We start from the raw sequence: 21,141 nt of genomic DNA on the forward strand, positions 1-21,141 counted from the left end.
TTTCTTTGGAGTAAGTTTAGTCTTGCAGGGCTATGTTCCAATGGTGTATCACCTCACCTCATTTCTGTAATGCTTATGTCTTATTTCCCTTGCTCTGTTAGGATTTTTCCTGATCTGTTTCCCTTAAAATACTCACCAGGCATCCAATGGATAGACTAAAATGCATATTGGTTATGCCATTGGGATAATAGTAATCCGTCCTAAAACATTTCGTATATTTATCAAGCAGTGTATAAGCAATTCTTCCCCAACTGGTGTCTTACAGATGTATTAGATACCAATTCCCATGATCGCCAGCTAACAGACCACACTTACTGGAAATACCTGATTGGTAGAACTGTAAAGAAAACATTGAAGGGGCTCTCCTCCCCGCTCCTTACCTTTTTCAGCTTCTTTCATTTAAAGCTGTTTTGTGAAACCAAGGAGCCCACTAGAGAGAAACATAGAATATAGTGTTTTGATTCCAAGGTGGTAACCTGAGAACTAGGTGAGAGGAATCAAGGGTGGTGATTGAACTAGATTTGTAGATGTGTACGTGTGTGATAGGTGTAGAACATGCAGATGATAAAACCAGAGCATGTGGTGGTTGTGTACAGACTGACGGGAAGCAGGCCCCATGTATAATTGTGTAAGTGTTGCTGAACTCTATTCCACCCACTTTTACTGGTTGCCAGCTGCCCTATAGGCAGAAGGGAGGAAGGGAGTAACTACTTCTTGCTCAACCTGTATGGAATCAAAGCAAACTTGTTCTGGAAATATGCCAAGTGGGAGAATCCAGGCGCCCAAAGGTGCGGGGGGAGGGCACCAGCTTCCCACGGGCAGTAAAGAGGCTTTGCGAAGCCTTCTGGGACGTGACTATTTTGGTAAAGGAGCATTTTTGTTAATGTAGGACAAGCTGCGTGGAAACATCCAGCAGCTATCTCAAGCATCTAAAAGCTTTGTATTCTGTATACAGCTACTTTTCATTTCTGTCTTTTACGCCTCCTTATCTAATACACAGGATCAAGTAGGCTGTGGCTTTTATCTTTTCCCCTCTCACTTTCCTGCAATGTATTTCATGTGATCCTGTGAATAGAGAACAGTGGTATAAAGCATCACAAGATGCCTGGATAAATCACTCTAAACAATGATGGCCTTTCAAATTATCATGAGGACAGTTTATGCAACACATTTCCCATGTTTTCTTATATTTAATCCAAGCAGGAACTTTGCACCGCTACCAAAGCAATTATTCGAATTTATTTTTGCAGGGGCTAGTTTGGATGAGCGTTTTGAATCCTGTGCACCAAATTCTGAGAAATAGCAAATGTATATACAATCCTTCCTTTTTATACAAATAAACAAACAAACAAGCAAACAAATAAATAAATAAACTTCAGCTTTGGCACAATTCTCTTGGCATCCTGAATGTGGAATTTGGGGCCGGTTTTCAATCCTGACCTTGTATCTAGTGTATATTTCACAGGAATTGAACTTAAGCAGCAAGGAAGTTGCCTTCGTTTTCCAGCTGCATCTTGCAAATCAGACTTCTCTGGAGCAATAATTCATCCCGCTGAAATACTATCTCAGTGCCTGGATGGAAGAAAACAGGTAGATATTGACGTTAAGCTCCAGCACAACAGAACTGCTCTTATACATTGGGATTCACTTTGAGACCCAGTGATTATTGTGGACGGGAGGCCATTGCTCCCCAAAGGAGCAGATCCACAATTTGGAAGCCCTGCAGGAATTGTGGCTTCTTCTAGAACAGCAGGTGGAGGCTTTGCTTAACTTTGACTGGTGCACCATTTGTGGCCTTTCCTGGGCTCAGGGAATCTTGTGATGGCAGCTTACCATCACAAGATTACCATGTGATTACCAAGATTACCATTACCATGACTATTGCAAAGCACTCTGCATGGGTCTGCCTTGAAAAACCATCTGGAAGCTTCAGTTGATACAGATTGCAACACTCCTAGTGCTTCCTAGCAGCCATTAGTGGGAATACGTGACACCTATTTTGTAAGCCCTGAATTGGTTACCTGTTGGCTTCCAAGTACAATTAAAGTGCCAGAGTTAACATACAGGAGGCATTATGTCTTAGCACCAAACCACGTGCATGACTGCATCTCCTTAATGACGTTGGTCCAAATGTTGCAATCATGTGAGAACAAGGTATTGATTCCTGAACACCTTTGGAGCGTCAAGGAGGAGGATGGTTGAAAGCGTTGCTTTTTGGTGGTGACACCCAGCCCTCTGGAACAGCCTCCCATCTGAGGTTAGACTTGTTCCAACCTTGGCTAGCTTCCAGAAGATGGCTCTTCTACTGGATGTTTGCTCTCTGATGCTATGATGGCTTTGTGTGTGTGTGTGTGTGTGTGTGTATGATATTCAGCTTTGTCCGGGTATTTTCCCATGTCATTATAGTTGTACTTTTAAAGTTGTAGCAACTATAAAAGCACAACTATAATGACGTGGGAAAATACCCGAACAAAGCTGAATACCATACATGTAAGTACCCGTGAAAACTTAAGAATGAATATATATATATATATATATATATATATATATATATATATATATATATATATATATATATATATATATATTTGTTCTGAGGATCTCAGGTATTTGTATGTGGATCTTTGGTTGTTCGGGTTTCTCCCGCGTAAGATTCAAGTATCTAGGCAACGTTTCGATGAAGTCTCATTCATCATCTTCAGGCTTCTGTCTCCGGCTCTGTGCTTCTCAGAGTAATGGAGATTGCAGCTGCTTCCTCCTTTAACTGCCAGTGGGGTGGGACTTGATTGGGTGGGGGCTTGGCTGTGTTCTGATTGGGTGGGGGTGTGTTCTCATTGGTAGGGGTTTGGCTGTGTTCTGATTGGCTGGGGGTTAGCCGTGTTCTGATTGGTTGGAGGCGTGTTCTGTTCAGGTGGAGGCTTGGTTGTGCTCAGGTTAGTCTTAGTTGCTGGGGGATTTGAGCTGGTGAGCTGTGATCTTGCTGTTTGGCTCGAGTTCGTGGTCGTGCTGCATCTTCATAGTGGGTGTCGGTTTGCTTCATGTATGGCTCGGAGGGGTTTGAAGTGGGTAGTGATGCAGCTGCAGTGCAGCTTCTGGTCCATGGTCGTGTCTCATCTTCTGAGTGGGTGTGAGTCTGTTTTCTACATGGAAGTGTGGTGGTGGCATCTTGTGTGGCTCTCATGGGTGTGGGTCTGGTGTCCTTCTTCATGTTAGGTACTCGTCTGTTCATGAGGGCGGGTTTCCAAATGGCTGGAAGGCGGGAGGTGTCATCTCGTTTGTTCATGCTGTGTGGGCGTTTTTCTATCTCTATGGCTTCTCTGATTATTCTGCTGTTGAAGTGTGACTTCTGACTACCAAACCAAGTTAACCAACCTACTCCAAGACCCCGCATACAAACCCCTAAAGACAGACCCCACCACCTACCTAGAAAAAACTACCAAATCCAAAATAAAAGCCTCCCCCATCAGTGAAGAAATCCAGCAACGAATCATACCCAGAGAGAAATCATCCAGATGTCCCAAGCTTTATGGTCTCCCCAAGATACACAAAGAAGGAACCCCACTCAGACCAATAGTCAGCTCCATAGGCTCACCTCTACAAAACCTGGCCAAATTTCTTGCCAAACAACTACAACCCTATGCAGAATCCATCAACTCACACGTAAGAAACTCATTCCAGTTCATCGAGATCATAAAGAAACAAAACTTACAACCTAACGACCTACTAGTAAGCTTCGATGTCATATCCCTCTTCACCCAAGTGCCAATAAAAGAAGCCTTGACAGCCATCCGAAACAAATACAACCCCCCCAAGCACATCCTAGATCTGACCAACCACTGCCTATCCAATACATACTTCACCTACAAAGAACAAAAATACAAACAAATAGAAGGAGCACCCATGGGATCACCCCTCTCACCTGTCATCGCAAACCTCTACATGGAACACTTTGAAACACAAGCTCTAGAAAAATACGACCACAAACCCAAACTCTGGCTCAGATACGTAGATGACACCTTCATAATCTGGCCACACGGGAAAGAAAAACTGAACAACTTCCTCACACACCTCAACAGCCTACACCCCAAAATACAATTCACCATGGAAACAGAAGCCAACAGTCAACTTCCTTTCCTAGATGTCTTGGTATACAAAAGATCCAATGGCTCCCTAGGACACACCATCTACCAGAAGAAAACACATACAAACCGCTATCTACATGCACTCTCACACCACCACCCAGCACAGATCAATTCCGTAGCCAAGACACTCATCTCCAGAACAAAATGCTTAGCCGATGAACAACACCAAAAAACCGAACTACACACTCTCACCAACGTACTTACAGCCAATGGATTCCAAAGAAAGAAGATTACCCACCTAATCCAAAAAAGAAACCCCAACCAAAATCCAAGACAGAGAACAAGAAAACGGCAAAGCCCTCCTCCCATATATAAAAGGCACTACAGACAAAATTAGCAAGATCCTCCAAAAACACAACATCAAAACAGCATTCTGCACAAACAGAAAAATATCCACCATCCTAAGAAACCCCAAAGACAAAATCGAATTAGAAAACCAAGGAGTATACGAAATCCCTGCACTGCCTGCCCTACCACATACATTGGACAAACTAACAGAAGAATAAGTGCACGCATTGAAGAACATAAGAACTCAATCAAAAAGAAGAAATGACCTCTTCCCTGGTCCAACACCTCAAAGCCACAGGACATGAAATTGATTTTAAAAATACCAGAACCATCGCCAAAACCGAACACTTCAACAGCAGAATAATCAGAGAAGCCATAGAGATAGAAAAACGCCCACACAGCATGAACAAACGAGATGACACCTCCCGCCTTCCAGCCATTTGGAAACCCGCCCTCATGAACAGACGAGTACCTAACATGAAGAAGGACACCAGACCCACACCCATGAGAGCCACACAAGATGCCACCACCACACTTCCATGTAGAAAACAGACTCACACCCACTCAGAAGATGAGACACGACCATGGACCAGAAGCTGCACTGCAGCTGCATCACTACCCACTTCAAACCCTCCGAGCCATACATGAAGCAAACCGACACCCACTATGAAGATGCAGCACGACCACGAACTCAAGCCAAACAGCAAGATCACAGCTCACCAGCTCAAATCCCCAGCAACTAAGACTAACCTGAGCACAACCAAGCCCCCACCTGAACAGAACACGCCTCCAACCAATCAGAACACGGCTAACCCCCAGCCAATCAGAACACAGCCAAACCCCCTACCAATGAGAACACACCCCCACCCAATCAGAACACAGCCAAGCCCCCACCCAATCAAGTCCCACCCCACTGGCAGTTAAAAGGAGGAAGCAGCTGCAATCTCCATTACTCTGAGAAGCACAGAGCCAGAGCCAGAAGCCTGAAGATGATGAATGAGACTTCATCGAAACGTTGCCTAGATACTTCGAATCTTACGCGGGAGAAACCCGAACAACCAAAGATCCATATATATATATATATATATATATATATATATATATATATATATATATATATATATGTTTTCTGAGGTTCTCGGGTATTTATATGTGGATCTTTGGTTGTTGGTTTCTCCGCGTAAGATTCGAAGTATCTAGGCACGCGTTGATGAAGTCTCATTCATCATCTTCAGCTTCTGTCTCCGGCTCTGTGCTTTTCATTACTCTGAAAAGCACAGAGCCGGAGACAGAAGCCTGAAGATGATGAATGAGACTTCATCAAACGCTGTTTAGATACTTCAATCTTACTGTGAGAGAAAACCTGAACAACAAAGATCCATATATATATATATATATATATATATATATGTATATATATCACTTGAAAACTGCTTAGTCTATTAGATTGTGGTGAGGTGAAATCAAATAAATGAATAAATAAATAAACTCATGTGTTTCTTTATAAAATTGGCATGTGAGTTTGCCTAAATGTTACATTTTTCAGCATGTTGCTCGGGCCAGTTTTCAAATGAATCCATCTGCAAAAATCCTTACTGGAGAGGTGTAATAACCCTCCTAGTTTAAGGATGGCACAGAAGTGCTCCCTAAAACATCTAGTCAATTGAACTCATGCTGAGAGGCCTGAGGATTCAGCTTTCATTTTCCTTAGAGAGCCAGTTTGGACCAGGCTAGAAAATGGAAAGGGACATGGTGGCTCAGTGGCTAAGACGCTTAGCTTGTCGATCAAAAAGGTCAGCAGTTCGGCAGTTCGAATCCCTAGCGCCATGTAACAGAGTGAGCTTCCGTTACTTGCCCCAGCTTCTGTCAACCTAGCAGTTCGAAAGCATGCAAAAACGTAAGTAGAAAAATAGGGACCACTTTGGTGGGAAGGTAACAGAGTTCTGTGCACCTTCAGAGTTTAGTCATGCCGGCCACATGACCATGGAGATGTCTTTAGACAGCGCTGACGCTTCGGCTTTGTAACGGAGATGAGCACCGTCCCCTAGAGCTGGAAATGATTAGCACATAAGTGTGAGGGGAACTTTTACCTTTACCTTTAGAAAGTGGAAGACTGTGAATTCTAGTCCTGCCTTAGCCATGAAAGCTGGCTGGTGACTTTCGGCCAGTCACTCTTTCTCAGCCTCATATGATTGTTGCTGTGGGGAAAATAGGCAGAGGAAAGTATTGTGGATATGTTCACTGCCTTGAATTATTCATAAAAAATAATGAAAACAGAATGAAAAATCTTTTAAAATTATCTACATATAAAACGGGTCCCTCTCATCTACTCCCGTTACAGAGGCACAACTGTTGTGAGTCACACTACATTTTTATTGTTCCACCAAGACCATTGGGAAGGTAGGCTGAGCTCTAGATAAACCTAACCAACATGTGATTGTATTGAGGGGTGGCCATTGGAACTTCAAAACTGGGTAGTAAGCAGTTTTTGCGGGGTCTGTCCTAAATTAAGTTGAGGACTATCTGTTCTCACTATGGAGGGATGGTTGATGAAATTGACAAATCTTGCTGAGATGTTTAAACTATCTTCTTTGGTTAGAGAAATTTATTGGTGATTGGAAACCTCTTGTGGACCTTTTACTTAAAAAAAGAAGAAGATGTGATTTAGGGTTTATATAGAAAAAAAGAGTGTTATGATATATCTTTAAAGAAAGAGGTTATATAATATAATCATATTTATAACTGCTGTGAAGACTATCGGAAGCTGCTGCTTGGCACCTGATTATTTTATAAAACCATATGATCCAGAGCAACCCTTGTATGTGGTCAAAAGACACATTGTATGGTGGTGCTATAGCAACTGTTCTGTATTTGTATTTGCATTCTTGTAACCCTGTGTTCCGATTGGCTAAAACGCACAGCACTCGGATTGGTTGAGTGTGCAGCACTGATTGGCCGTTACGAAGCAACCGCGATTGGCCGAGCCGATCGCAGGTGATTCGAACGGCTGTCATTGGCTGCAGCACCCTGTGCAAGTTCAATATAAGCCGCCGCCGCTCCAAGCCGGCGGCCAGATCTAGCTTGAAATAAAAAGAGCTTTTAAACAGTCACTGCCTTGTGTCTCTTCTTGGGACCGATCGACCGACTTAACACTGGCGATGAGGATGGGATCGTGAAGCAAGACCCATCTCGCACGTGGCACCATGGAAAAGCAACCGGCAACATGGCCAGCAGCACCGTGCCACCCGCACCTTTCAACCAAACTGCCGAGGACTGGGAATCTTACATCGATAGATTCCTCATGTTCTTAGAAAGCAGCAACCTGAAGGACGCAAATGGGCAGAAGAAAAGGGCCGTGTTCCTGACCCACTGCGGGCCCGCAGTGTTCAAGATGGCGAAGGCCCTCGCCAAACCCCTCGATGTAAAGGCGATGGACTGGGCTGACCTCAAGCCTTTGTTGCGAAGCCACTATGCACCCGCAGTACCGACCCTCATCCGCCGGCACGACTTCTACCGGCAGGATCAGAAGGAGGGTGAGAGCATCAGCGACTTTGTGGCTGATCTATGGGACCTTGGGGGCCTGTGCAGGTTCACCGACATGGACGAAGCCCTGTGAGACCGTGTCGATCTCGGACTCAAAGACCCTGTCCTGCAAAGCCGGCTAATGGCGAGGGGCAACATATCCCTTACCAATGCTCTCGCCGAGGCAACCGCAGCAGAGGCAACCAGGAAGTCAGTGGCCCGCATGCGACAGACGAGCACTGCGGACTGGCCCGCAAAACCGAGGTGACCCCGACCCCTGAGAAGCAAGCCGAGACCACCCGCTGGGCAACAACCTCCACACATCATGGCGATCTCGACTCCCTCACCGACACCGAAGACGAAGAGGAAGACATCCACCAGCTCCAGACGGAACGAGACCGGCATGAGTGGCGAGGTTGTAAGTTGGGGTTCCAGTGTGCCAGGTGCGGGGGCGACCATCCATGGTCGGAATGCCGGTTCTTTGATGCAATCTGCTGGCACTGCGACAAGCGAGGCCGCATTGCCAAAGTGTGCCAGTTCAAACGGAACCACAGCCCCCGGCGTCGAGGCAGCAGCCCCCGGAGATGAGACGGCACCCCCCCTGAGGAACAGAGACCAACACGCCAAGAACCGATGGAGCCAGGAGGGAAGAAACAGGCGTTTTAATGAGACTCAGCATCGAGAAGAAACCCACCAAACGGTTGTTATCGGCCATTCTTCAAACTGGGATGGCCGGAAGGTACACGTGGAGGTGGGCATTGAAGACCGACCATGCAAAATGGAGGTGGATTCCGGATCCTACCTCTCCATGGTTGCTTGGTGGGAAATCAAGCGTCTGGTGCCTACCATCCACATGCGCGAACTAGAAAGCCAGAAACTCATCCTCAAAGACTACCAGGGGAACCGCATTCCCATGGTAGGAATTGGACACTTTAAAATCACATTCAAGGGGCGCGCCGAGATACTTCCCTTAACCATCGTGGAGACGGACTGCCCTAGCCTTTTGGGACTACAATGGTTCACGCCATTGGGAATAGAGGTGACGGGCACCAACCACGTCGCCGAGACGGACTGGGAGGAGCAGCTCGCAAAGGACTTCCAGGAGGTCTTCGTCGGCAGCCTAGGCAAGTACTGAGGGGCCCCGATTACCTTCAACCTAGACCCTAACATTGCCCCAATCCACCTCAAACCCCAGCGAGTACCTTTTGCACTCAGGCCCAAGATTGATGAGCAGCTAAACAAGCTAATCAAGCAAGGAATACTCGAGCCAATGGACCATGCCAGGTGGGAGACCCCTATAGTCACCCCGGTAAAACCAGATGGGTCAGTGAGAATTTGCGGTGACTATAAGGCCACCCTCAACCGCGCGCTGCAACAGAGCGCTTACCCCGTCCCAGTGGTACAGCACCTTCTGCACTCACTGGGGGGAGGCAAGATTTTCGCCAAACTCGACCTGGCACAGGCTTACCAGCAATTGCCGGTCGACGCGGAAATCGCAGAGGTGCAAACCTTAGTCACCCACCACGGGGCTTTCCGATGCAAGAGGCTCCAGTTCGGAGTCAGCGTAGCCCCGGGGGTTTTCCAAAGTTGAATGGAAAGGCTACTCCAAGGCATCAAGGGGGTAGTGCCCTACTTTGATGACGTGCTAGTGTCAGTGGCCAACCAAAAACAATTGGAGAACTGTCTGAGGGAGGTGCTTCAAAGGTTCAAGGACGCGGGGTTAAAAGTCAAGAAAGAAAAATGCCAGCTGCACACTGAGAGAGTCGAATTTCTAGGGTACTTCCTAGACCAGCATGGGATCCACCCAACAACAACAACAAAAAAAAAATCAGGGCCATCAAGGAAGCCCCTAGACCAAGGAGTAAAACCGAACTGCAGGCATTTCTGGGACTGATTAATTTCTATAATGTTTTCCTGCCCCAAAAGGCGACCGCGGCGGAACCTTTGCATAGGCTGCTGGACAAGACAGCCACCTGGAACTGGTGAAGGCGAGAGGAAAATGCATTCAACCAAACAAAAGACCTACTCACATCGGACGCTGTCCTCATCCAGTACAGTGAGACACTACCGCTAGCAGTAACATGCGACGCATCACTCTTCGGCGTCGGGGCCATCCTCAGCCACACTCTCTCTGATGGAAAAGAAGCACCCATCGCTTTCTTTTCAAGAACCCTCTCAAAACCGGAAAGGAATTACAGCCAGCTATACAAGGAGGCCCTGGCAATCGTCGCTGCCGTAAAGAAGTTCCACGAGTACCTTTACGGCAGAACCTTCACCATCATCACCGACCATAAACCGTTGCTCGGGATCTTGACAGGGGACAGGGCCACCCCAAACATTCTATCTCCAAGAATGACAAGGTGGCCCGAATTCCTTGCCGCCTACAATTACAGGCTAATCCATTGCCCCGGTAAGTCAATCTCACACGCAGATGCCTTGAGCCACACTCCGCTGCCCAACCTGGACGCCGACCCAGCACCCACCACTTCCATCCTCAGCATAGAGTCCTTACCCAATCTCCCCCTAACCGTGTCAGACATTGCCCAGGAAACCAATAAAGACAAACGTCTGGCGCGGGTTTTAAACTGGGTGGAGAAAGGGTGGCCGGAAAAAGATGACGACAAACAATTCAGGACTTTCCGGAGCCAACAAACAGAACTCTTTACACAAAAAGGTTGTGTGCTGTGGGGAGACAGGGTCGTTATCCCAGAAAAATTACAGAAAAGGGTTTTGGACATGCTTCATGAAGGGCACCCGGGCATCGTCAGAACAAAAGCCCTGGCCAGAAGTTACGCTTGGTGGCCAGGGATGGACAAGGAGATTGAAGCCTGGGGGGCATCGTGCAAGCAATGCCAAGAATCCAGGCCGAGCCCTCCCTCTGCCCCAATCCTGGAATGGGAAACCTCCAGAGGGCCATGGTCCAGGATTCACATAGACTTTGCTGGGCCCACAAAAGGACACACCGGATCAACTGACTTAACAGGAACAAAAGCATTTCCAGGCTGCTCTGCCCTGGTAAGTTTAACTCAGAAAGCTTGAGTAGAGCAGAAAAGAGGAACCACAGAAAGACACTAAGCGACTGGGATGCTGTCATGTGCGAGGTCAAAAGTGCAACTGAACTTTCATTTCACTTTTTAAAAAGATGATATTTAGCATCTGAAATTTGCCCAAACCTTTCCATCATGTAGGATTACATTTAATTTTTTAAAAATGTTTTATTCTTAAAAAACAAAAAATTAAATCTCTATTCACATTAACAGTGTTCATGTCATTATTAATACATGCATCTCCTTTTATACATAAACATCAATTCTTATTTCTATTTGTACCACCCATTTGTACCACCTATCCCAAACTGCGTAATAGTCTGAATCATCTTTGCCTCTTAATTCTATTGTGAATTTATTCAGTTCCACACAATCCATTATTTTTTGTGTCAAGTCTTCTTCAGATGGTATCTTTTCCTTCTTCCGTCCCTGTGCGAAGATTATTCTCGCTGCAGTTATGATATTTATAATGATGTATCGGATGACCATGCTCAGTTTTCCCTTAATTATTCCTAATAAAAATATTTCCAGTTTGAGTTCTAATTTGTGATCTGTAATTTCTAATAACCATCTTTGTACCCTCATCCAATATTTTTTAACCTCTGGACACTGCCACCGCATATGGAATAATGTTAATTCTTTAATATTTAGACTTCCAACATTCTGCTTTTGTGTTTGGATACATTTTGGCCAGTCTTGCTGGGGCTAGGTGCCCCCTACAAAACATTTTATATTGATTTTCTTTAAATGCTTTTGACAATGTCAATTTACAGTTATCAGTCCACATTTTCCCCATCCTCTAAATTTATATTATGCCCTACATTTTTTGCCCAGGCAATCATTGATCCCTTTGATCCCATTTCCTCTTCTAATTCCACTTCCAACAAATAGTTATACATTCTTGTTATAAATTTTATTACATTTTAATTTTTTTAACAGAAGACGGTGTAATAGAATAGCTAAGTCCATAACTGTCTCATTTCATGTGCAGAAGAATGCTATGACAAACAGACTCTGTGACTTTTAATATGGATGGCAAGTGATGGAAGGTGTAGGGAGCAAGAGAATTACAATACAGGTAGTCCTTGATTTACAACAGTTCATTTGGTGACTGTTCAAAGTTACAACATCACTGAAAAAAACTTACTTATGACCCTTTTTCACACTTATTTGTTTTATTTATTTGATTTGTCAATCGCTTACAAGATAATAGGTATAAGTAAAAACATAGTTATGAATACATGGATACATATAAGAAAAAAAACCCAGAAACAATAGGACAGGGACAGCAGGTATGTTGGTGCACTTATGCACGCCCCCTACAGACCTCTTAGGAAAGGGGTGAGGTCAATAGTAGACAGTCTAAGGTTAAAGTTTTTGGGGTTTGGGGAAGAAACCACAGAGTCAGGTAGAGTATTCCAGACATTGACCACTCTGTTGGTGAAATATTATTTCCTGCAATCAAGTTTGGTGCAGTTTACCTTGAGTTTGTATCTATTGTGTGCTCTTGTATTGTTATGGTTGAAGCTGAAGTATTCATTGACAGGTAGGACATTGCAATGTATGATTTTATATACTATACTTAGATCGGACCAAAGGCACCGTAGTTCTAGGTTTTCTAGGTCTAGAATTTCGAGTCTGGTGGCATAAGGTATTCTGCAATGAGTAGAGGAGTGGAGAACTCTTATTTCTGGACTTTCTCAACTATGTTAATATCAGATATGTAATGCGGGTTCCAGATTGATGAGCTGTATTCAAATATTGGTCTAGCAAATGTTTTGTATGCTCTAGTTATTAGTGTAATATTACCAGAGAAAAAGCTACATAGGATTAGGTTAACAACTCTTAATGCCTTTTTGGCTATGTAGCTACTTACGACCATTACAGCATTCTCAATGTCACATGATCAAAATTTGGATGTTTGACTCATATTTATGATGGTTGCAGTGTCCTTGGGGGGGGCGGTGTGTGTGTCAGGAGATAAGCTTTTGCAACCTTCTGACAACCAAAGTCAATGGGAAAACTTGATTCACTTAACAACCATGTTACTAACTTAACAACTGCAGTGATTCACTTAATAATTGAGGCAAGAAAAGTTGTAAAATGAGGCAAAATTCACTTAACAACTGTTTTGCTTAACAAGAGAAATTTTTGACTCAATTGTGATCGTAAGTCGAGGACTACCTGTAGTTCACTACCTTTTGTGACCATAGATAACTTGCCCCAATTTTAATATGTACTCACGCTCACACTGTTGAGTGTTTGCACTTATTGAGAGGACAGAGTTACCAAAAAATACACCAGAAAATTATGACAAACCCCCAGGATGACAGATTTAAAAGGGATCCAATGCTCTTCTTTTGGCAAATAAAGATAACCAGTGTAGAAAGTTAGCACCCACCCCTCTCCTAGAAGAATGAAATATTCAAGGAAATATTAAAAAGGCAGAATATTATATTTCCTTGGATGAAGAAAAGGAGAAACATGTTTTAAAGACAAAGCAGCTTCCTGCAGTCCCTACCTCCCCTTCAGTTCCAGGGTAATGGGATTAAGACGTGGCCCTCAGGAAATGATAGGATTACCCATCTCATCACATGGCACCTGGGAAGATTGCAGTAGCCAGCACTCAGGTGAAGCCATGTGGTCCAGACAAAGTCTACAAAGTTAGCTAAGACCCCCGTCCCTGGGAGTCTGACAGTCAATGGGATACATTTCTTACTCAGGAACAGGAAACATTAAGGTAGGGCCCAACAGAGGGTATGAAACCAAGGGATTCTCAGCGTCCCTTCCCTTTTCACCCAGGAGTTCCAAGGCACGTGGTCCTGTCCACCATTAAACCATCTTTCTAAACAGCCTCCATGTTTCCAGAGTCTTTTCCCCCACTTGGAACTGAACCCAGAAGGATATTTCTTCCAACACCAGCGTATAGGTTTTCTCCATGACCAGAATAGAATGCTTTGCAACCATCCTTGAGTCAGCAGAAAACAACATAACGATATGATAGTTGCTGTCCCTTTTTGCTAATTTCTATCTCTTTTCTATTTATCTTTGTCCCCCATCGCTGCTAGTCATCTGACTTCCTTCCATCTCGGAGAGCGTCAGAAGCAAAGGAGAGAAGGCCTTTTCAGCACAGTGGAGGATGATATGGTTGCCTTACTCATGGGTTGGGGATGAAGGAAAGACAATGCCATTCAAACTACTGTAAGCAGAAAAAACATGCTGTTGGAATATCGTTGTCTCATGGTTAGATCCAAAACGAATATGACTCATATGCCACAAGTGAATTTTCACAAAGGAAGGAGGAGTTCGTCTTACTGAATGCTATCTTGCAGTAAGGTTTTCTCTTCAGCCCCAAAGCAGCTTGCCCCATCTTTATTGATCGATTGGTTAGATTGTTACCCCATCTTTATTACTTTGTAAGTAACTCAAGGTGGCAAAGATTTCTAAAACCCTCCTCCCGTTTCCCCTTCATGGTCAGCTGGCATCTCCTCAAATTTTCAAAACTCAGATTTCTGGAGGAGCTTCATGGAGACTGTTAGGAGATGCAGTTTGCCTGGGTGACTGCATTCTAATGCCAGTGAGATGAGACATTGTGTTTCTTGTCATCTTCAATGAGTGTCTTCCCAATTTAGGAAGGAAATGGCAATGGTGTGTGTGTGTGTGGAGGGGGGGAGGTAGACAGGAATTATGGTCAATGTCTGTTGTAGCAATCTTGCTTTGATTAAAACATTCCTCCATATTATGTACATGCATCATGCATGTGTGGTATTTTCCAAAAAGCATTTTCTTAAAATAGAAATTTACTCAGCCATCTTAGAAACCAAAAGAACTCTGCTCTCATCATGTCAAAATAAATTCCAGGCAAACCAGCTGATTAAAAAAAAAAAGTAAATACTGCTTAAAATGAAAGGAAGGAAAACGGCTGAAATTTGGATGGATGAGTGTTTTATTTATCCCCAAGAGTGGAGATACAACTGAATGTATGTTCCCCTAAGCCTTTTAAAGTGACGTTATACCATTTAATTCAGGCCAAGTACTTTTCTTCTATCATTTATTAGCTATCCTTTTGCATGACCACCAAAGCATATGCTGTTCTTCCAGGTGTGTGTGTGTGTGTGTGTGTGTGTGTGTGTGTGTATGTGAACATACTCTGGCCTTTTCGCTAATCTGGGGCCATTTAGAAATGTTTGTTTGTTTATTGGATATCTATGCCACCCAACTGACTAATACAACAACTCTGGGCAGCTTACAATGTAATAAAAGTTAGAAAGTGCAAAAGACAATTAAAACAGAATAAAAAGCTAAACTTTAAAAATGAAAATCCAAGATGATGGGCTGCCTGGAGGTAGGAATCTTGTCTATCCCTTCAGCCCAATGTAGCAAGCTCCTGTCAGGGCCCCAGGCCAACTGGCAGAGCCAAATTTGAGCCTCTCCCGGAAGACCAGGAGTATGGGGACTGATCTCACCTCTGACTTGAGAATATTATACCAGAGGGCAGGGGCCACAGCTGAAAAGGCTCTTCTCCTGGACCCTGCCATCTGGAATAGGAATAGAATAGAATAGAATAGAATAGAATAGAATAGAATAGAATAGAATAGAATAGAATAGAATAACAGAGTCTTTGGCTGAAGGGATCGAAAGTGGGCTCTTTCCTCTGGAATGTGTGGGGTGGGTTAGTCCCTTGGGATTAGGTGGTTCCTCAGATACCCAGACACAACTCCCATAAGCCTAAGCCAGAGTTTTATCTTAGGTATTAGTTCTGATTGCACACTCACACATGCACAGAGGAATGCAGAAAACACAAACTTATGCAGTAACAGATAACAGATAATCAGAGTTGGAAGGCACCTTGTAGGTCATCTAGTCCAACCCCCCCACCCAAGCGGGAGACCCTATACAATTTCTGACAGATGGGAGTCCAATCTCTTCTTGAAAGTCTCAAGTGATGGCGCTCCCACAACTTCCGAGGGCAAGCTGTTCCATTGGTTGATTGTTCTCACTGTCAGAAAGTTTCTCCTTATTTCCAGGTTGAATCTCTTCTTGCTCAGTTTCCACCCATTATTCCTTGTCTGGCCTACAGGTGCTTTAGAAAATAGCTTGACCCCTTCCTCTCTGTGGCAGCCCCTCAAATATTGGAAGACTGCTATCATGTCTCCCCTGGTCCTTCTCTTTACTAGACTAGCCAAGCCCAGTTCCTGTAATCATTCTTCATATGTTTTAGTCTCCAGTCCCCTAATCATCCTGGTTGCTCTTCTCTGTACTTTTTCTAGAGTCTGAACATCTTTTTTATAATGTGGTGAACAAACTGGATGCAGTACTTTAGGTGTGGTCTTACTAAGGCTTTATAGAGTGGTATTAGTACTTCCCTTGATCTTGATTGTGTCCCTCTGTTAATACAATTTAGGATTGCATTAGCTTTTTTGGCTGCTGCTGCACACTGCTGGCTCATATTTAGCTGGTTGTCCACTAAGACTCCAAGATCCCTCTCACAGCTACTGCTATTGAGCCTGGTTTCACCCAGTCTATATGTGTACTTTGGGTTTTTTTTGCCTAGGTGTAGGACTTTACTTTTCTCCATATTGAATTTCATTTTATTAGATATGGCCCAGTGTTCTAGTCTGTCAAGATCCATCTGGATCTTGAGTCTGTCTTCTTGGGTGATAGCTATTCCTGCCAGCTTAGTATCATCTGCAAATTTGGTAAGTTCCCCTTCTATTCCCTCATCTAAGTCGTTAATGAAGATATTGAAGAGTACTGGGCCTAAGATGGAACCTTGTGGCACCCCACTGCTTCCTTCCTTCCATGTAGACTTAGACCCATTAAGGACTACTCGTTGAGTATGGTTTGCCAGCCAGTTGTGAGTCCATCTAGTGGTGGTTCTATCTATTCCACTTTTTTCTAGCTTATTAAGAAGTAGGTTGTGGTCTACTTTATTGAATGCCTTGCTGAAATCTAAATTCTGAAGATTACACAGACAATGCTTGTAAAAGACTTTAAAAAAACTACAGTGTAAATTTGAAGCAGTAATATTTAGGTATCTGAATTCAGTTTGTCTTGCTCCCAGAAAGGATGGCTCCTGGAATGATTCTGGTAAAGTCCCTGACTTTCTCAATAAAGTGAGTTTGCTTTTAGAAGAAACTGGGATATTTTCTGACACTCAGACTTGTCAGGTATCTTCGGTTTCCTCTTTGAATTGTATTATGATATTTCTCTTTCCTTTCTTTGAACCTAGTTCCCTGAATGATTGCGTAGGAGTTCCTCCACATCAAGAAATTTCCTGGAAATGCCACCCTGGCCTCTGTCAATCACGAAGAGTCTAGCGAAGATGCAATTTCCTTACTATTGTGGCTACATGACGTTGGCCTGTTGAAACTGAAGTCTACTGAAGTAGGGAAACAGCATTGTATTTCCCAGCCGCTAGTTCCCTTTTCTGTGTAAAAAATATATATGCAAATACAGCGACATTTCCTGCTTTCTATAGTCGGGAGAAGAAGTGCCAGGTTTAATGAGAATTTCTTTCTGTAGGGATTTACCCAATTACAGAGAGAAGAGTCCCTTGCTTTTGCTACACAAAAACTATCATCCAGATACTGTAATCATGAAACTAATTCCATGAAATCAAGAGATTACACACTCCAGTGGCAACAGAGCAGCACAATGATTTGTACCGCCATCAGGTGCTGAGAAGAAAAACATCTTAAAATCCATTCCAATTCTACTTGCCTGAGCCTAAGTAAATCCTGGATCTGGAGCCCCTTTTAGTAGGCTGGGGATAGCAGAAACATGTATTTGAGAAAAGCTCTAAGGCTTTTCCTCATCTTGAATTGAGCTACTATTTGTCCATCTTGAATCAGCAAAAATTGGAGCTCTTCGGCTATTGTCTCTGCTGTGAGTCCTGCAATACCCTGATTTCCCTCCAAGGTGACAAGTGGCAAAGCATAATGGATTATTCTGAAGCTATCAGAACAAGTGAGGAAATAGTTTGTGAATACTGGTGTAGTTAAGGATGACCTTAAACTTAACTCTGTCTCATTTGTGGGCTCAGGATGAGATGGAGGCAATATCACAGAGCAGGGATGTCAAACTCAAGGTCCATGGGCCGGATCCAGTCTGCAGGGTGCTTAGACCTAGCTCACCACCCTGGAAACAGCGAAGGACCAGCCCGTGTGGCTCCATTTTCGCCGGCAAAGAGCTGCAGGAGGCCATCCAGGCCGAAAACCGGGCCTGGTGGGGGGTAGCACGTCTCCCCCAAGCTCTGTATTCGCTGACAGAGGGCTAGCAAAACAAAGTAAAAGCAAAACAAAACAAAAGGAGAAATGTTTCCCCTTCTGTATTTGAACATCCAAGAAGGGACGAGAAAGGGAAAGAGGAAAGAGAAAGAAAAAGAAGGGAAGATGGGAAGAGAGCAAGGAAGGAAAGAGTAGAAGGAAGAAGAAAGGAGAATGAAGTGGGAAGGGGGGAAAAAGGAAGGAAGGGAAGGGAAGGAAGGCCTTCCTCCACTGGAGACAATGGATCTCCCCACCACAGGTGCCCCGACGTGAGTGATGTTGAGTTGGCCATGCCCTCCCAGCCACGTCCACCCCACCCGGAGGTCAGACACAACCTTGATGTGGCCCACAATGAAACTGAGTTTGATACTCCTGTTATAGAGAGACGGGAGAAAAGAGTTGTTTGATCAAGTGGTTAAGGTGCTGGTTTAGAAGACTTTGAGTGCTGCCTTAAGTACGAAAACAAGTTAGGTGACTTTGGGCCAATCATTCTCTCTCAGCTGAAATTGCCTCACAAGGTTGTTGTTGTGGGGAAAAGAGGAGGGGGAAGGAGTATTAGACATATTTGCTGCCCGGTTTATTTATAAAAATAATAAAGCACAATAAAACCATATTTTAAAAAATAAGTTGCTACAGTATGTTTATACCATGATCAGTTGCAAGTACAGAATAGCTCTCAGGGTCCTTCAAATTTCCCCCTTCTGCATCTCTACTTTCTTTTTTTTTTTTAGAAAAATGTATCTGAAACAAACATAGCGTGCTTCTCCCATCTCTTTCCTCATTTCTAATCTTGGCATACTTTCATCAGGACAACAGAAAAACTACTGGTAAAAGTCTTTCAAACTATTATTGCAAAAATAGAAAGCAAATGTAAATGAAAGGTAGAGCTATTTCTGGCAATTAGATACAACACATAAGAGAAAGAACATACTGGATTTTGGAGGAAAAAAATTAATGAAATTTAGGAACTAATGAAGATTTCCTTAATGGTACGTATTTTGTTGTGTGGCCTTGACAGAATGGGATTTCCATGGAGCTGAATATTAGAGACAGATAGAGAGTTACAGGGCAGCATTTTTTTACGAGGTAGGCTGAAGATTCTGGAACTTGTAACTCAGTGGTGTGGACAATCAAGTTTTTAAAATAATCCTGTAGAGATTACCTTTGAATGCTGAAAATTAGCCCAATAAAGTCAAGAGATAACTCATCCTTTATCCTGTCTCTGGTCAGAATACAAGATCAGATTAACAGAAAAAGAGAGTCTGGGATCTTTAGACCAAGGCCCATGCAGACCAACAGTTTTTGAAATTAGAGTACAAATGTATCTGCAAAACATTAGGCTGTAGAAGAATGATGAAAATTAACAGATCTAAGGAAAGGTTTCTTTCTGAAAATCTGATCTGAGAGCAGGACCTTTGGCAGTCATTATGAGTGCTAATTTGTGTTCCTACGTATATAAATTAATATATCTAAGCATCATAGCAGCATATTTTTCAAGTGGCTGCTTGCCATAGAAATGAAGGACTTAGAACTTCTCGTTGCTCTAAGAATTGGAATGAGTATAATAGTTTCTTGGAATTCCAGAGGACTCATGTCCTGTTGATACATTTTCAGCTGCATCCTATTGGCCAGTGGATGTTTTCACAGTTCCAAAAAGAGAGTTCCAACAATGGGAATCTATGAAGGATATTAATTTTATAAAACATATGAAAATATTCTATACTTAAAGATACCTCTAGACAACCTGGCTGTCACAGGAATCTTTTCAGTACCCGTTTTGCATCCCCAGTGACTCCTGAGTCCATTGTGAAGATACCTGTTAACCTAGTAGACTTCTGCATTTAGGGTTTCTTTGCATGTTATATCAACAGGGTTACTGAGCATTATTGCTACGTACCGGTGTTATATTACCAGAAAATCATAACAATCATGTAAATAGGGAAGTGGTGAAGGAAATATGTTGGATGAATTTCAGGAAGCCGTTTTCATTACACTTGATTGATAAAACTTCCCATAACATAATTGTAAATACATTTTAACAGTAGGAAAATATTTTTGGTCACTGAAGTAAACAATCACTATAGAAACAAACTCAGGGCTTAGTGTGATAAGGAAGTTCCTAATGATAGAATCTTACTTGGTGAGATAGGCTGCTAAGTCAGAATGGATATATTTCCTACCATCAGATGAATGAATGCCACTCACTTACATGCCCAAATTGTTTCTTCACTTGCTTTACAATATCTGTGGGGCCTTTTAGCAGGACTTATTGAATCACTGGGATTGATTTTTCAGTAAGAGTAGACTCATAGAATTCTTTGGCAGGAGTTCCGTGAAACTTTATTAATGAAATCATCTCATGCATATTTATTTGGAAATAAGGCAGTGATAAGGCACTTCCTTGTTAGTTTTTAAAAAAACCCCTAGTGTGAATATATTTGTGTAATAACTCAGAATCCAGCCCAAATTCCCTGGACTTTTGACTTGATCTTTCATTTCTTAGTAAGTACATTTTGGAGTACAATTTAAGAGATTAGTTTGTATTTCTTAAGAATATTTTAATAGAGAAATTATCATGCATTTTATACAAAATCTCATCATTAAAAATATTTTTTTTCACATAAAAATTCAATCTTGGTTACCCTAAGAGATGTTTTTCTCCATTTCATATTGCTTTTACTGATAATTATGAGATAGAAATCCTCCCAATTTATTGCAAATTATCAGAAATAAACCAACAAATGAAAATGTATTTCAGCCCAATTGTTGATCTTCCCTATTGCACTAAAATATACATCCAAATGATTCTATTTTAGGAGATCAAGCGGTATTAAAGGATCTACTGAGAAAAGTGTATTCACACATCTAACATCA

General features: G+C 43.0%; 2 long non-coding RNA genes across 2 annotated transcripts in view; one reads left to right on the forward strand and one right to left on the reverse strand.

The window, feature by feature from the left end:
- LOC148127015 (uncharacterized) overlaps positions 1-502 on the reverse strand; it is a 38,900-nt gene extending 38,398 nt beyond the window's left edge. Inside the window, exon 1 of the long non-coding RNA XR_015741818.1 lies at positions 381-502. This is a non-coding gene — a long non-coding RNA (uncharacterized LOC148127015). The remainder of the gene's footprint in view (positions 1-380) is intronic.
- Positions 1-17,258, forward strand: part of LOC148127014 (uncharacterized) — a 71,301-nt gene extending 54,043 nt beyond the window's left edge. Inside the window, exon 4 of the long non-coding RNA XR_015741817.1 lies at positions 17,232-17,258. This is a non-coding gene — a long non-coding RNA (uncharacterized LOC148127014). The remainder of the gene's footprint in view (positions 1-17,231) is intronic.
- The last annotated feature ends 3,883 nt before the right edge of the window (positions 17,259-21,141 follow it).

The sequence above is a fragment of the Pseudonaja textilis genome, chromosome 2, assembly GCF_049901715.1.
Source record: "Pseudonaja textilis isolate UNSWEBS1 chromosome 2, rPseTex1.2, whole genome shotgun sequence".
Classification (NCBI taxonomy): domain Eukaryota; kingdom Metazoa; phylum Chordata; class Lepidosauria; order Squamata; family Elapidae; genus Pseudonaja; species Pseudonaja textilis.